This window comes from Schistocerca piceifrons, chromosome 1 (genome assembly GCF_021461385.2).
Source record: "Schistocerca piceifrons isolate TAMUIC-IGC-003096 chromosome 1, iqSchPice1.1, whole genome shotgun sequence".
In the NCBI taxonomy this organism is placed as follows: domain Eukaryota; kingdom Metazoa; phylum Arthropoda; class Insecta; order Orthoptera; family Acrididae; genus Schistocerca; species Schistocerca piceifrons.
This window is the reverse complement of record NC_060138.1, coordinates 770,491,039-770,508,890: the sequence shown is the minus strand read 5'-3', so window position 1 is coordinate 770,508,890 and position 17,852 is coordinate 770,491,039. Positions and strand designations below refer to the sequence as shown.

General features: G+C 37.7%; 1 protein-coding gene across 1 annotated transcript in view; it reads right to left on the bottom strand.

Annotated features, from left to right (window-relative positions):
* The window catches only part of LOC124775011 (ATP-dependent 6-phosphofructokinase-like), a 433,031-nt gene that overhangs the window by 184,441 nt on the left and 230,738 nt on the right, over positions 1 to 17,852 (bottom strand). The window lies entirely within an intron of this gene.

Genomic DNA, 17,852 nt, shown 5'->3' with positions numbered 1-17,852 from the left:
TCTGCTCAAATTATAGAAGTTAGAATGCCATTTCTCCTGGCTTGTGTATTACTTCATAATCAAATTCACTCAAACAGATGGCCCAACTTATTAATCTGCAGCAAAGGTCTTTCAATCCCAATAACCATTTAAGGGCCGTGAGATCCATACCTTAAACTTTTGGCCATATAAGTAACAGCAGAAGTATGTAATACCATAGATTACTTCTACCATCTCCTTCTCATTCATGGAATAATTTTGCTTCGATTTTTTCAATTGTTGGGCTTCATATACAACAGGAAGCTCTTTACCATCTATATTCTGTCCTAAGACACACACAACAACCATACTGCTTGCATCACAAAACTGAATAAATTTGTTTTCAAATTTGGGGAATAACAAAATTGGATATGATCTCAATACTCACTTTAAAGAATTGAATGACACCTGAAATTTGGTAGACCATTCAAATTTTGCTGTTTTCAGTAACAAATTGTTTAAAGGTCCAGCAACGTCAGCAAAATCCTTTACGAATCAAAGATAAAAATTACATAGACTGATGAAACTCTGCCACTATTTAACTGTCTTTGGTGGTGAAAAAATCTGAATTGCTGTCACCAAATGTGGGTCTGTTCTCACACCTTCTATGCTAATTATATGCCCAGGATAATTTACTTCCATTGCTGCAAAATGACATTTATCGATGCTTAGTGTTTGTCGTCCCATTCTCTCAGTCTTTTGAATATCTCCTCCAACCATTATACATGCTCTTCCATTTCCTTTGAAAACACTATCATGTAATTCAGATACATCAAACACTGCTTTGGTTTCAGTCCTCCACGTAGACCATCCAATAATCTCTGAAAAGTGGGAGGTATATTCTTGTGTCTGACAGGCATTTGGCACTATTGAAAATGACCCCACACTGGGCAGTCAGCAGTCAGCACTCATCAATCAGGAATGACATGTGTTAAGAAGGGTGAGGTATTTATGTTGGCACTTCCCATGTGCTCCATGGCAGTGAGGATGGCAATGACATCATCATCCTGTGCTCTGGTTTTTCTTCACTGTCAGCTCTCCTAGTGACTTCAGACTTTTGCAACTTAACTTTTCAGAGGCTCTTTTCTGCTGGCTCTACACCTGAATACTTGTTAAAGTTGCATTGTACCTAGCCTTTCTTACAAAACTCTGCTCTGTCACTAGTGTGACAGTATCTCTCGGCTTCCATGATGTTATAAGGTCTGCTTGCAGACTTGGCCTCTCGTTACTTTCCCCATGCTATGGCAACTTCCATGTTTGCAGTAAATCACACAGCAATTCTTCCTGACTGGCAGTCTACTAGTCATTAACACAGGTGGTCTGGCATCCGGGAGCTGCCAAGGTAGAATATGGATGAACTTTTAATGTCTGTCAGGGATAGTACTCTGCAGCATAACAGTATTTTGCATACCTTCTTAAAAACATGAATAATGATTTTAAAAAAGAATATGTCCAAACTCTATTGGTGAGATTTAGAGATGAAATGAATGTGCATCATCACTGTGCTAAAAATCAATATGAATAAACTTCATGCAGAAAAAAATGTGAATAGCTGACAAAGCAAAATACACCAAAATTTCCACCCTTTTCTGATTCATGGTAAAAAGTGATGTGCCAGGATGAAATTATAAAACTGCTGCAAGAAGAACATAGTGTCATGCTGTAAAACATAAAGAGATTTAGAAACATAAATATGTCACTCTTAACACATCCTGGTGGGAAATTCAAGTTATGATGTATATGAAAATATGCAAACTGTTAGGTCTAAAACAACCAGTAAATAAACTAGCACACAAGTTGGAAACACAGTAAATTTGAAGTAATAAATCACTGTGTACTAAATTATTCACAGCATATTGAAAAACAAAATGTAGTGCATTGGTAACAAATAATCAAGAAGACAAAGTTCTTACTATAAGTGGTAGCCATGGAACAAAACTGTGAAAACTTAATTCAGGACAGTCCATTCTGTAAAGAATTATAATGCCTGGTTCAAGAGCAAGGATGACTGTTTCTATCAAGACATGGTTGATGTGTTGTGATGTGAATACACGAAAAAAAAAACTTGTAGAGCTCCTGGAATATGAAAAGTCCATCTGCTCTAAAATAAAATTAATGATGGAATTTGAAAAAGAGGGCCAGCTAACTTTCCTCAAAGTGTCTATTACGAGAAGAATGGACAGACCCCTGAGTCACAGACTATGTAGATAGCCCACACATGCTGATCTCTTATCTTCCTTCCTTGAGCCACATCATCTGTTTAAAAAAGATTCTGATTCACTGAGAGCTTGAATATTGTCAGACAAGCAGAACTTTACCAAAGACTTACAACACCTATTGATAGTTTTCTGAAAGAATAGGTACTCAGATAAACTGGGCAGGTGTCAAAATCAACAGTACCTGAGGAAGAAGCTGAGACTGAGACTGAGACAGAGAAAGAATCACCAAGAATCACTTACCTTGTCTTATGCTGCCTCAATCTATGCAAAAATCGATAGACAACCACAGAAACTTGGCATCAAACGTATTTTTCTCCTGCCAACAACAATAAAAATTTGACTTCACAATTATGAAGACAACAGGCGACCAAAAGCAGTGGGTGTACTGCAGTCCATGGGAATTTAGTATGTGTTTGAGGAGCAGACTAATAGGACAGTTGAGGAAATGTGAAAGGAAAGTCATTGACACACTCAACAAAATAACCAACCAAATTAACTGTTACTAAGCAGTGCTTTAAATATAATTATGAAATTAAACATGATGAAACAAGTACAGGGGTGTAATTACCAAGTTTCTGAGATAGCCTAATTAAAGAGTCTAAAAGATATCAGAAAAAAGTAATAAACTAGGATGGAGATTACAGTTTAAGTAAGGCTTAGGGTCCCATAATCAATTTTTTAAAATGTCACTGGGCATTTCTTCCAGCAAATAGCATAACATCAACGACAGTTTGGTTGGAGACTAGATAACAACTACATACAAACAACACAGCTTGCAGCACCTTGAAATCTGTCTGGAGGTAGGCAAGATTCCATTAATGTAGTAGTCAGTACCAGGTGTCATGCCCACTTTCCAATACAAATTTGTAAAAATATTACATGATCCTACTGGTAACATAGATATAATTATTTCAGTTATTATGGATCAGAATTGTTAGGCACAATACATAAACACAGTATTTATAATAACACTTGCCATCTCATTGATTATTTTAAAAAAAGCAAGCAAAGATAAATAGCTACCAGTATATATTCTATATTATCTTTCTGAATCATGCAATTTATTGGATTTGTAATGAACTACAAAAAAATGTACAAAATTACAACGATTTCCTTTGGAACATAATAGATTCACATTCATATTTCAAAATGTAGACGTCACTCATTTGAATGAATGTACTTAGTTTTAGTGATTTAAGGAGAGTAAACACAAATATTTCTCCATGGACAAAAGTTAATTAAATCAACTTACTTTATTGAAAACACTTTGTTGTATGTTGATGAGGGGAGAATCTTATTGAATTATAAAACAGTTCTTTGAAAACAATATTACAAAACAAAATTGCAGATTCGAGAAGTTTAGAATACAAATTTAAAATTAAATTAAATAACAAAAATTAACATTTGAAAGCAGTCAAATATTTACTTTCATGGAAATTTGTATTTTAGTCACAAAAATGATGTAATCAGAAAAGCATACTATTCTAGAACTTTCTGGTGCCAAACATTAACTTATAAATAGATGCATAGTGCCAACTGCATATTCAGTAAGGTTTATGATCTCAGTCAGTTCACACATCCTGCGATGATGCATTCAATTGTTTTAGAGCTTAGTAAAAGATTTTTTTTTTTTTTTTTTTTTTTGTTGTCTGCAATGTCATGAGGAAGTTTTAAGAAATGTTTTACAAGAAAATAAACTTGAAAACAGCATAGAGTACTTCAGTCGCAATGAATGCGAATCTGCCCCATTACATGACAATATCTGCAATCATCTTCAGATTATCAATGAGACAATGTGAAAAGATAAGTTCACTTATTTGTTATTTTTAATTATTACCTCCCACAAAGAGACTTACAGTAGAAAATATTAGGTTGGCACATAAGTTGGGAGAATTTTTCCACAAATTTAATAAACACAACAGACACACATCTGATACATGTAGCAGAGACTTTAGTCATCAATAACATATTCTCCCTCACTATTAACAACAGTTTACTAACGCTGGGGAAACTCTTCAATTCTGTGACTGTAGAAATCAGGTTGTTTTGAAGCAAAGAACTTGTCAAGGCATCTTCAGAGTGCATTTTCATCTGGAATGGAGTATCTTCAAGGTTGTTCAATAGAGAAGGGAAAAGATGAAAATCTGAGAGTGCAAGATCACATGAATAAGGTGGGTGTGGAACGACTTCCCAAACCAACACTATACAATGTATTTTGTCAGTTTAGCAGAATGCAAGCAAGCAGTATCATGGAGAAGCAACACTTCACACAGTCTTCCTGGTCATCGTTCTTGGATTGCATCAGCAATATGTCATAGTTGTTGGTAATAAATGTCAGCAGTGATGGTTACACCTAAGGGAAGCAATTCATAGTACACCACACCATTGCTGTTCCACCAGATGAATAATAGTATCTTTGGTGGATGCACCCAGGTCTTTGTATAGGGAGTTGCTGCTTTGTTTGGGCTCAATCGTTTCTTTCTTTTCCTTATGTTAGCATGCAGATACCATTTCTTCTCACCAGTAAGAATAAATGACAGGAATAGTTGGTGTTGTTCGTGAGCCAACTGAGGATGAGTAAACAGAGACACACACATTGCCACCCACTGATTTTGTGATTTTGGCTTAGAGCATGTGATACCTACACACCCAATTTTTGAATCTTCCCCACTGCATGCAAATGTTGCATGATGGTGGAATGACCACAGTTCATTACATTTGCCAGTTCTTGAGTACACTTACATGGTTCACTGTGGAATAATGCATTTATAAAAGATCTTCATCAAACCTCAAAGTCGCCTTGAACATGGAGAGTAACTAATGTCAAAATGATCCTTCTCCAAACAATAAAATCCTTTTATTGCTGTGCTCTGTCTAATGGCATTATCCTCACATGTGGCACAAATATTTTTGGCTGCCTCCACAGTTACTACCATGCTACTGAACTCCAACAGAAGAACATGTCAGAAATGTTCCAATTTCTCCACTTGGCACTCCATGTTCTAGCATCCACAGCTCCACTCACTATCTCCAAATGACAAACTGACACTATGTAACCTCAAATGGTAACAGTGAACTACAAATAAAAAATCATAATCCATAAATAAACCCGTATCAACTGGAATTCCAACATGCAAAACAGAAACACAACAAACTTACGCACCAACCTAATAGGTTCTTAAACACCAAGTGTGCCAAACAACACAATTTTAATGACCCATTCTGAATGTTTTACTTAAAACCTTGTAATTAAATTTTCCCTGAGACATTATTGTAGATGTTATTTAAAACCATCTGGAAATTTTGCAGAATGAAACAGTATAATTTATATAGCTAATTTTGGAAATAATACTGCAACCTGAAGCTGGCAACTGAGTTGGCTGTCTAAACATTGTGCAAAAGACGAGCACAATAACTTGGTTGAAAACCTGAAAGCACACTATTAATGAATAAAGCACTAATTAATTTTTTCACTCAGATAAAAGATGAAAAACATTAAATGTCCTGGAGACATAAGAATTCTGCATAACTCTAAAGCTATAACCAGATGTAATTCTAAATGAAAATACTGGCAACACACAAAAGCAATAAACCTTCATTAAGTAGCTGGTACAGAAAATACACTTTAACCTTATTTGGTACATGCACCACTGTAGTCAATGCTGGTCCCAGTGGGAAGAGATAATGAGTAATATACTTATTCGCCAAAAACATCACCACTCTAGTTTCAGCTCTCTAACCACTGAGGCACTCTTTTCTGCAGAGCTTATTATCTATTAACACATGGGTATAATGTCATTGAAATAAGTTTTCTGAACACATAAATTCACTGCTGTTCTTTTCACTATTGGTCTAACTTATTGTAAGTTCCTGTTTATGAATCTGAACCCATTGCTGTGTCACGGGTATATGGAGATCATATTACTAGTTAAATTTATTTATCTTTAACCCCTTTCACCAATGATTACACTGGAGGAGAATTCGATGAAAGCAGAGGGGAAACTTCAAGCACCATAGGTTGACTTGGAAGGTAATCATCTGCCCCTGTGGCACATCCAGTGTGGTATAATGGGCATCTGCACTTGCTCTCTTCACTGTGTTACTAATTTTCTCACAATATTTGAATAATTGAAAACCCACAAGGGAATAACAACAGTATTATGAAAAGGATAAATTATAATGCAATAGGATGGATAAAAAGGTATTCACCAAGTGATAGCAGAATACACATATAAAAGAATATTATAATTAGGCAAGCTTTTGGAGCCAGTGGCTCCTTCTTCAGGTAGAAGGATTGAAGGGCAAGGAAGGATGGAGGGGTGAAGGAAAAGGACTGGAGAGGTCTAGAAAAAATGGTGGATTTGTTAAGTCTCCCCTGACCAGCAGCTCTGGGTGACTTTTCCTAAATCTACCCCTTTTCCTAGACCTCTCTAGTCCCTTTCCTTCACCCCTCTTCCTTGCCCTTTAATCCTTCTGACTTAGGCAGGAGCCAGTGAAAGCTTCCTAATTATTACCTTCTTTTACATGTGTGTTCTCCCAATGCTTGATGAGCAGATTTTTTTTTATATATCCAGTTACATTATATTGTCAAAAATTGATTGTTTTCTTAGTTATAAAAAAGGATAGATTGCTACGCACTGTATAGAGACAATCACAGACAGGCATAAGGAAAAGACTGATATATATTTAAGCTTTTGGCCAAAAGGCCTTCTGCTACAGTAGAAAACACACACACACATTCATTCAAACACAGTTCACACATACACAAGTGGAGTCATTTATCTGTGAGTTTGCTTGTGTGAATGTGCATGTATTTTCTACTTCTGAAGGAAATCTCTTCATATTTGCTTTTACAAGACATGATGGACTAACTGCATTGTATGATTGAAATAGTTTCCTCTCTAAAAGGATTATTAGTATTTAAAATGATTTCTTCTAATACTGCCTATGAATGACAAAAGACATAAGTTGTAAGCTAGTTTATCTTTGCAATTACCATTAGCTGTCCCAGTATCACCAGCTTGCATGTGTGTAGATATAGTAATTTTCTGTGTCAACGTTTTCAGATATACTGTAAAGAAAATCAGAAAGCTGCCTGTGGTACTTTGCACACCTCTCACATGGTGCACATTTTTATTTTTAATTTCTTACATTTTTTTATTCAAATAGGTAAACAAGGCACTCTATGCTTAACATAAGGGGTTCATCATTAGAACTGACACAATACTCAGCAGACAGACATAATGTTTTTGCTTCATGGACTGCCTTACCACATGTTTTCTTGTGCTGATACTTCAGCATGCTATGATCAAAACATTGGCATTTTAAGCATCACAATGGGTTTTTTATGTGGACCTCTATGAGGCCTGCACAGATAAAGCCTGTAATGATGAATTCAGAGACAATTTGACTGTTGAAGTTCAGAACAAAAGTTTGTCTAATCTGTAGCTCATGATTTACCTTTCTTGATACACTCATGACATTAATGATACAATGTGGACTATTGTTTTGTAATTTGTTTCCATGAAGCCTCATTCTTCTTGCAGTTTCATTGTTATTCAACTCTGTTAAATCAGTTGTTTGTGAAGACATCTGTCATTCAAAAGTAGTGTTGTCTGATACTGTTAGTTGCTTTTATTTTTAGAGATTTCTCTAATGCGACTTGTTCATGTTTGAACACATTCTTGCATATGAATGTAGGTTTTCGGAGTTACTTAGCCTTTATCAGCAGTCCAGTTGCACTGGTCATCCAAAATTATTTGCGAATCTGGTGAGTACTACCAGCAGGCGGCCTAGACTACTAGCAGTACTTGCTTTCCTCTTTCTCTCTCTCTACATCTACATGATTACTCTGTAGTTCACAGTTAATTTCCTGCCAGAGGGTTCACCAAGCTCCTTCAAGGTATTTCTCTATCATTGCACTCTTGAACAGCAAGCTGGAAAAACGAGCATTTAAATATTTCTGTTCAAGCTCTGATTTCTCTTATTTTATCATGATGATCATTTCTCCTTGTGTACGTGGGCACTAACAGAATATTTTCACAATTGGAGGAGAAAGCTGGTGACTGAAATGTCATGAAAATGTCCTACTGCAATGAAAAACACCTTTGCTTTAGTGATTGCCACCCCAATTCATGTACCATGTTCATGGCACTCTCTCACCTATTTTGCGATAACACAAAATGAGCTGCACTTCTTTGAACTTTTTCAGTGTCCCCTGTCAGTCCCATCTGATGTGGATCTCACAACATATGGCAGTAATCCACAAGAGGATAGACAAGCATGGTGTAACCAGTCTCTCTAGCAGACCTGTTGCACTTTCTGAGTATTCTATCAATAAATCAGTCTTTGGTTTCCTTCACCCATAATATTATCTATGTGGTCTTTCCAATTTAAGCTATTCATAACTGTAATCCCTAAGAACATAGTGAATTCACAGCATTTAGATTTGTGGAATTTATCATGTAACTGAAATTTAGTGTTTTTCTTTTAGTTCTCTCTCTCTCTCTCTCTCTCTCTCTCTCTCTCTCTCTCTCTATCTATCTATCTATCTATCTCTAGCATTAGTTGATGTCCTGTTGGTCTGAGTAGTTAGAGAAGCAAAACACACTCCATGCAGAGCCACACTTTATCAGCCAGAATGGCTGACTTCCGTGAGGTTTTTACCATGTAGAAAACTCCAAGGGTCATGTGTGGCTTTATCAATACATCACAAATTCAGGGAGTATCAGCCCCATAAAAGTGCTGACAGACTTCTCCATGTAATAAAATGGAACACCTACAGCCATCCCTATGACGTTATTTATTAAGTAGCTCCCAATTTTTTCGCTTCAGTAGACCATCTTCTGCCCTCAACTGACACTGAGGGTGTTAACTCTAATCATATACATGATTCCTCAGTGCCTAACATATATGAACTGGTTTTCACAAACTACCTGTAACCAACAGTGTTGTGTTTCCAATCATCTACTACCAACTTGGTATTTGATGGTTGGAGATACAACATTGTTGTTACAGGTGGTCTGTGACAACCAGTTCATATATTTTGGGCACTGAGGGATCATGTACATGATTAGAGTTAACCCCCTCAGCATCAATTATGGCCTAGAGATGGTGTACTGAAGTACCAAAACTAGCAGCCCTGTAACAAATATCATCATAAAGATGGCTGTTGATGTTCCATTTTATTGCATAAGCGAATGGCCAAAGTCCCTCAAACTTCCAATCAAAAGGATGGACATATAAAAACTAGACTCTAGTAGGTAGCTTTTGTAGGAGGTACTCAAAGGCAGTTTCAGTTTTAGGCTCCAGCAATTTGTGTGGCTTATAGAAGCAGTTATGATAATGAAATTCTACACTTTATTCTGAAAAAATGTTCATTGCCAACTTCTCGTGTTATATAAGCTGGTAGCTTGTGGTATTCCTTCAACCTCTAGACAGACCTGCATAGTCTTTGTGAATACTATTCTAGTGAACCAGCGAAAAACCAAGCAGTCTACTGTCTACATATAATCCAAGATGAATTGTTAAAAGAAAGTTGCCTCTAAGATGACCATATCATACACGATATTGTCACACTGAAACCACAATAAAGTCCAAATCCAAGGGTATTCTAAGTCTACATCTACAGTTACACACTGCAAATCACCAAGAAGTGCATCCATTTGTGAGTAATACAAAGGGGGTTGTAGTATATCATTGGAGTAATCATTTAAATCCAGTTCTTGAAACTTTGTGAATAGACTTTCTCCAGGCAGTTTACGTCTGTCTTTAAGAGTCTGTCAATTCAGCTCCTTCAATATCTCTGTGACACTCTCCCATGCATTAAACAAACCTGTGATCATTCAACTGCCCTTCTCTGTACACACTCAGTAGCCCGCAATTGAGAATTACAAATTATCTAGGAATAAATGAGATGACTAACCAAGAGGCAGAAGCACTGTGTCGTCGATATATACACAAAAAAAGGTACAGAGCTTTGCTAGCTTTCAGAATGAACTTCCTTTTTCATGCTTGTCCTACAAGCTTGAAAAAGGAAGTTCATTTGGAAAGCTAGCAAAGCTCTGTACCTTTTGTTTGAGCACCTACAGACGACACAGCACTTCTACCCTTCAGTAAGTCGTCTCCTTTATTCCTACATAATTCAATATCCCATGTTAATCCTATCTAATACAGGTTCCACACACCTGAGTAATAATCTATAACCAGTTACACAAGACATCTGTAAGCAAACTCTTTTGTAGACTAATTGCATTTCCCCAGGATTCCTCTAATACACGAAAGACTACCACCCGCTTTACCAATGACAGCATCCATGTGATCTTATCCCTACATAGTGTTACATCCATGTATTTGTATGAGTTGGCTGAATCCAACAGTGACTAACTGATATTATATTCTAAGGATACTACTTTTTTCGTTTTGTGAAGTGCAAAATTTTACATTTCTGAACATTCAGAGCAAATTGTCAATCTTTGGGCCACATTGAAATCTTATCAAGATCCAACTTAATATTTATGCAGCTTCTCTCAGATAGTACTTCACTACAGACAACTGTGTCATCTGCAAAAAGACTTATTCTACTATTAATATTATCTGCAACATCATTAATATACAATATGAACAGCAAGGGTCCCAACACACGCTCCTGGGGCACACCCAAAGTTACTTCAACATCTGACAATGATTCTCCATCCAAAATAACATGGTGTGTCCTCCCTACCAAAAAGACCTCAATCCAGTCACAAATTTCACTTGATACCCCATTTGATCATACTTTTGACAATAAGCAAAAGTGTGGTACTGAGTCAAATACTTTTTGGAAATCAGGAAACACTGCATCTACCTAGTTGCCTTGAATCAGAATTTCAGTATGCCGTGTGAGAAAAGTGCAAGTTGGGTTTCACATGATCAATATTTTCAAATCCATGCTGGCTGGCATTGAGGAGATCTTTCTGTTCAAGATATCTCATTATGTTTCAGCTCAGAATATATTCTAAGATTCTACAACAAATTGATGTCAAGGATAATGGACAGTAGTTTTGTGGATCACTTTTACCACCCTTCTTGATGACAGGTGGGACCTCTGTTTTTTTTTCCAAGTATTGGGCACCTTTTCTTGTTTGTGGGATATACAATAGAGTATAGTTAGAGGAGGGTGTAGTGCAGCCACAAATTCAGTATAGAATCTGATAGGAATTTCATCAGACCCTGGAGCTTTGATCAATTTTAATGATTTCAATTGTTTCTCAACAGCACAGACACTACTACTTATTTAATCCATATTTTCAGTGGTACAAGGATTAAATTGGGGGAATTCTCCTGGGTTTTCCTTTGTAAATGAACATTTGAAAACAGCATTAAGTGTTTCAGCTTTTGTTTTGCTATCTTAAATTCATTTTATGTCTTATTCGCTAGTGACTGGACACTAACTTTGGTGCCATTAACAGCCTTTACATATGAGCAGAATTTTTTTGGGTTTTGTGAAAGGTAATTTCACAATGTTCTGCTAGAGCAGTCACTAAAGACTTCACAAATTGCTTTCCTGGCAACCAAACAGGTTTCATTCACGATCTCTCTACCTATAATCCCATGATTTGTTTTACACCTACAGTCACTCGCATTATGAACTGTTCTACTGTGCACATATCTGTCCACTACATAGTCAACTATTCTTTTAAACTTGAGCCAGAGTACCTCTATGTGCTCCTGCAATGTGTTGAATGTTTCAAGTTCCTCACTGAGATATGAATCTACCGATATTTTATCTAGTTTCTTCTTCTTCTTGTTTCGAATAGGCCAACTTTGGACACACTTGTTCGACTGTTGTGCTTTGATCTTTGCCCAGTACTGTCACATCCACTGCTTATGTAACTCCTTCCTTTCTTCTGTCCAGCAGTACCTTTCCTTTGGGGCTTTTCCTGAAATCCTCGGGCGTCCTTCAGGGTATGTCTCAGAGACTGTCTGTTATGGAGATCAGTTATTTCCAGTTCTGTAATGTCCTTTTCAGTTTCTGTCAGCCAAGTGGTGCAAGTCTTCTTGTCTTGCCAGAACATGAACAGATGGGTGGTCAAACTATTTGGAGGCAATCTTGCAACATGGCTATAGGAAGCTACCCTTCTTTTTCTTGCACAGTCAGAGAGCCTCTCGTTATGTTCACAGAGCTCTGAGTTATGTCACCTTCTGAATTCCCCATCTACTTCTACTGGGCCTAGGATCTCCTTGAGGATTCTCCTCTTTCTGACTTCCAATTTTTCAATCACACCTCTCCGGTTCATGGAAAGACATTCCATGGCATACAGGGCTCTTGGTCGTATGACGTAAGTGTAGTGCTTAAGTTTCAGGTTGCGTGACAGGCATTTTTTGTTGTAGGTGTTTGTAGTCAGTTGATAGGCTAGTTCCAACTTGTTGACTCTCATTGATAATGACGTTTTCTCTGATAAGTTAGGTTCTTTCCATTCACTGAGATACTTAAACTTCTCAGTTCTTTTTATGTTTCCCTGGTCTAGTAACATCTCTCTGTTAGCTTCTTTGATGTTTGTGAAGAACTCTGTTTTCTCCAGCAATACTTGAAGACCCACTTTCCCTGCCTGTTTTCTGAGGCAGTTTACCTGCATTGTTGCTATTTCAAGAGAATCGGCAATCAGTGCCATGTCATCTGCAAAAGCCAGGCAATCTACAATCAGTCCTTCGATTTTACAGCCCAGGTAGACACCACTCTGAACACCCAAACTTGCCAGTTCCTGGCACCATTCTCTCACAACCTTTTCAAGAACACAGTTGAAGAGAAATGAGGAGGGTCCATCCCCTTGTCTCACTCTAGTTTTTATCTCAAAGCTTCCTGAGATCTCACCTCTAAATTTTGCCTTGGAATGGGTGTTGGTCAAGGTTTCTAGAATGAGTCTGCAGGTTTGGTTGTCTAGTCCTAGTTCCTGAAGAATTTTGTCAAGTGTTTCTCTATCAACAGAGTCATAGGCCTTCCTGAAATCAACAAAGGTGACAACCACCTTGCATTTTCTCATCTTGGAGTATGCCAGTACAGATTTAGGGTTGAGGATGTGCTCAGCATAGGATCGGGTCTTCCTGAAGCCTCCCTCATATTCTCCCAGCTGACTATCCAGTGGATCTCCTGCCCTTTTTAGTAATGCTTTGGAGAGAATCTTGTATGAAATTTGCCGTAGTTGTTCAGATCAGTAAAATCTTCCTTTTTATGAAGCGAATGGATCAGAGCCATGTTCCAATCAGATGGTAATTTCTCTGTTTCCCAGATGTCCTGGATGATCTCAGTGAGCTTGCCCATTGCATTGCTTCCAGCACACTTCCAGAGTTCAGTAATGATAGAGGCCTCTCCAGCAGCTTTATTATTCTTAAGAAGTTGAATGATTTGTCCAAATTCTTTCAATGAAGGAGGCAGTGAGTCTGGGTTTGGTGGGGTTGTTTGTATTCAAAGTCTTCACTGGGTGGATCACTGTTGTGTAGGTTTTTAAAGCACTGAGCTAACAGGTGGCAGTTGTCCTTCTAATTAAAAACTATTTTGCCCTGCGAGTCTCTGAAGTGGAGGCCTGGCAGATTGTATTTTCAAAGTGTCTGCTTGAAGGTTCTGCAGAAATCTTTGGTGTTATTCTTAGCGAAGCTCTCGTTGATTTGGGTTAGTTGGTTTTGTGTGAAGGTCCGTTTGGTTCCTCAAATTACCTTAGCTGTAAGCCTTCTTTGTCCCAAAAAGTTCTCCCAGTTTTTATCTAATTCACTGATCATATATACCTTTCTGCTTGTTTTAGTTGTCCTTTGCATTTTGGTAACTATTGTTGCCACAACCACATCAAGGCCACTTATATCAGTTTCAATGTGGACATCTTCATATTGGTCAGGTCTATTTGACGGCATTATAACCAATATATTTTCATCAAGAGTGGGGTTCCAAACTATTGGTTCTAGGTAGTTTTCAAAGAAGGCATTTTGTAATGTTTCAGTCTTGTCACACCCACTGCTAACGAAAGTACAATTTTCCCAACTGATTGTTGGATGATTAAAGTCTCCACTGATGATTAGAGTATGACTCGGAAACTTATGTACAAGTGAAATGAGGTTTTCTCTTAAGTTTTTGGTTACATCGGGAGATGAGTCTGGTGCACAATAGAAGGATCCAACTACCATTTTATGCCCATCCCTGATACTGAGACTTGTCCAAACAATCTTGCATTCAGCTTCGGTTTCTGACATGCTGGATTTGAGTTGTTTTACTGCAACAAACACACCACTTCCATTTCCCATTAGATTATCCTATTGATAAACACTTAAATTTTCCCCAAAAATCTCACTGGTATTAATTTCAGGTTTCAACTATTTTTCTGAACCTAGTGTTATGTGAGCTTCAACTGCTTTTCAGGAGCACTTCGAACTCTGGCATTATTTTGCAAATGCTTCAGTAGTTAATCACTATGATTTTAATATTCTCACCTATGGGAGCCATATCTTTCAATCTCATACTGGTACTTCTGGGTTTCTTACACCTATCATCATCTGGTTTTGATGGAGAGTTGTCCTAATCTAGAAAGTTCTTGTGTGCACTTCGTACAGTCAGCTAACTAGGTAGTGTGTATTGCACACCAGACAAAGTCTAGGAAGTTACAGTTTAGCTTGTTACAGAACCTTCGAAGTTTCTGATTCAGTCCCTCCACTTGACTCAGGACCCAGTGGCCATGATCAGTTCTGGGGGCCATGCTGCAAATTGTGTGCTTCACTGAAACTCTGTGTGCAAGGCTGGTTTTCTGAACCCTCTCAACCAGTTGCTGGAATGATCCAAGTATTCAATGAATTACAGTGCAACCCACAACCTGCCAGTCAGTGACAATAAACACATCACACTGCATCCATCACAGAACACGGCAATATGTAATCTACATAAAAGTTTAAGTAAATATGTCTCCCTTTATCATACCATTACTACTTAAGCTAAAGGATGGTTATACCTTCTGCTTTCTGAGTGCTGTATACGTAGATATCAAGGAATCACTCACGGATAAAGAGATTCAAAGTACTTAATGGTGTATGAAATAGCTGACACTTCACATCTGAGGAGATATGAAGATGAATTCATTACAAGAAAGATTTTTGAAGTACGAGTACCACATACTGACCAAAAGTAATTGAAAATTAGAATGTTTGTTATGAGTTTAAAAGAATTGGTTTTGTCTGCTTATTGATTACTTGCATGTATTTATGACTTCATATCACAAATAAGATGGAGATAAAGCATACAGGTGGCCCTCACCAAAAAACTTGATTTAATTTGCTAAAGAATTTATTGGTAGTGTTTCCTGCAATGAAAATTGGATTCTCCTTATTCTTCATCCTGGAAAAAATAATAATGGGGAAAACTACACTTTTTTTACCCAAGTGGATGAAGAATTAATGGAGAAGCCAGGGCCAAAAAACCAGAACAATGAAAGGCCCTTTGTTAATGTGAAAACTATGGATCTGTGGCACAAATTTAGTGGGAAATATGCAGTGACAGAGGAAGATGGATATCACAAAGTTCTCTAGAATCAGTCCTCAATAATGGAATATACTCCCTGGAAATACATGGAAGAACCCTGGAGATACTAAAAGGTATCAGATAGATTATATAATGGTAAGACAGAGATTTAGGAACCAGGTTTTAAATTGTAAGACATTTCCAGGGGCAGATGCGGACTCTGACCACAATCTATTGGTTATGACCTGTAGATTAAAACTGAAGAAACTGAAAAAAGGTGGGAATTTAAGGAGATGGGACCTGGATAAACTGAAAGAACCAGAGGTTGTACAGAGTTTCAGGGAGAGCATAAGGGAACAATTGACAGGAATGGGGGAAAGAAATACAGTAGAAGAAGAATGGGTAGCTTTGAGGGATGAAGTAGTGAAGGCAGCAGAGGATCAAGTAGGTAAAAATACGAGGGCTAGTAGAAATCCTTGGGTAACAGAAGAAATATTGAATGTAATTGATGAAAGGAGAAAATATAAAAATGCAGTAAATGAAGCAGGCAAAAAGGAATACAAACGTCTCAAAAATGAGATCGACAGGAAGTGCAAAATGGCTAAGCAGGGATGGCTAGAGGACAAATGTAAGGATGTAGAGGCTTATCTCACTAGGGGTAAGATAGATACTGCCTACAGGAAAATTAAAGAGACCTTTGGAGATAAGAGAACCACTTGTATGAACATCAAGAGCTCTGATGGAAACCCAGTTCTAAGCAAAGAAGGGAAAGCAGAAAGGTGGAAGGAGTATATAGAGGGTCTATACAAGGGCGATGTACTTGAGGACAATATTATGGAAATGGAAGAGGATGTAGATGAAGATGAAATGGGAGATACGATACTGCGTGAAGAGTTTGACAGAGCACTGAAAAACCTGAGTCGAAACAAGGCCCCCGGAGTAGACAACATTCCATTGGAACTACTGACGGCCTTGGGAGAGCCAGTCCTGACAAAACTCTACCATCTGGTGAGCAAGATGTATGAAACAGGCGAAATACCCTCAGACTTCAAGAAGAATATAATAATTCCAATCCCAAAGAAAGCAGGTGTTGACAGATGTGAGAATTACCGAACAATCAGTTTAATAAGCCACAGCTGCAAAATACTAACACGAATTCTTGACAGACGAATGGAAAAACTAGTAGAAGCTGACCTCGGGGAAGATCAGTTTGGATTCCATAGAAATACTGGAACACGTGAGGCAATACTGACCTTACGACTTATCTTAGAAGAAAGATTAAGGAAAGGCAAACCTACGGTTCTAGCATTTGTAGACTGAGAGAAAGCTTTTGACAATGTTGACTGGAATACTCTCTTTCAAATTCTAAAGGTGGCAGGGGTAAAATACAGGGAGTGAAAGGCTACTTACAATTTGTACAGACACCAGATGGCAGTTATAAGAGTCGAGGGACATGAAAGGGAAGCAGTGGTTGGGAAGGGAGTAAGACAGGGTTGTAGCCTCTCTCCGATGTTATTCAATCTGTATATTGAGCAAGCAGTAAAGGAAACAAAAGAAAAATTCGGAGTAGGTATTAAAATCCATGGAGAAGAAATAAAAACTTTGAGGTTCGCCGATGACATTGTAATTCTGTCAGAGACAGCAAACGACTTGGAAGAGCAGTTGAACGGAATGGATGGCGTCTTGAAGGGAGGATATAAGATGAACATCAACAAAGGCAAAACGCGGATAATGGAATGTAGTCGAATTAAGTCGGGTGATGTTGAGGGTATTAGATTAGGAAATGAGACACTTAAAGTAGTAAAGGAGTTTTGCTATTTGGGGAGCAAAATAACTGATGATGGTCGAAGTAGAGAGGATATAAAATGTAGACCGGCAATGGCAAGGAAAGCGTTTCTGAAGAAGAGAAATTTGTTAACATCGAGTATAGATTTAAGTGTGAGGAAGTCATTTCTGAAAGTATTTGTATGGAGTGTAGCCATGTATGGAAGTGAAACACGGACGGTAAATAGTTTGGACAAGAAGAGAATAGAAGCTTTCGAAATGTGGTGCTACAGAAGAATGCTGAAGATTAGATGGGTAGATCACATAACTAATGAGGAGGTACTGAATAGGATTGGGGAGAAGAGGAGTTTGTGGCA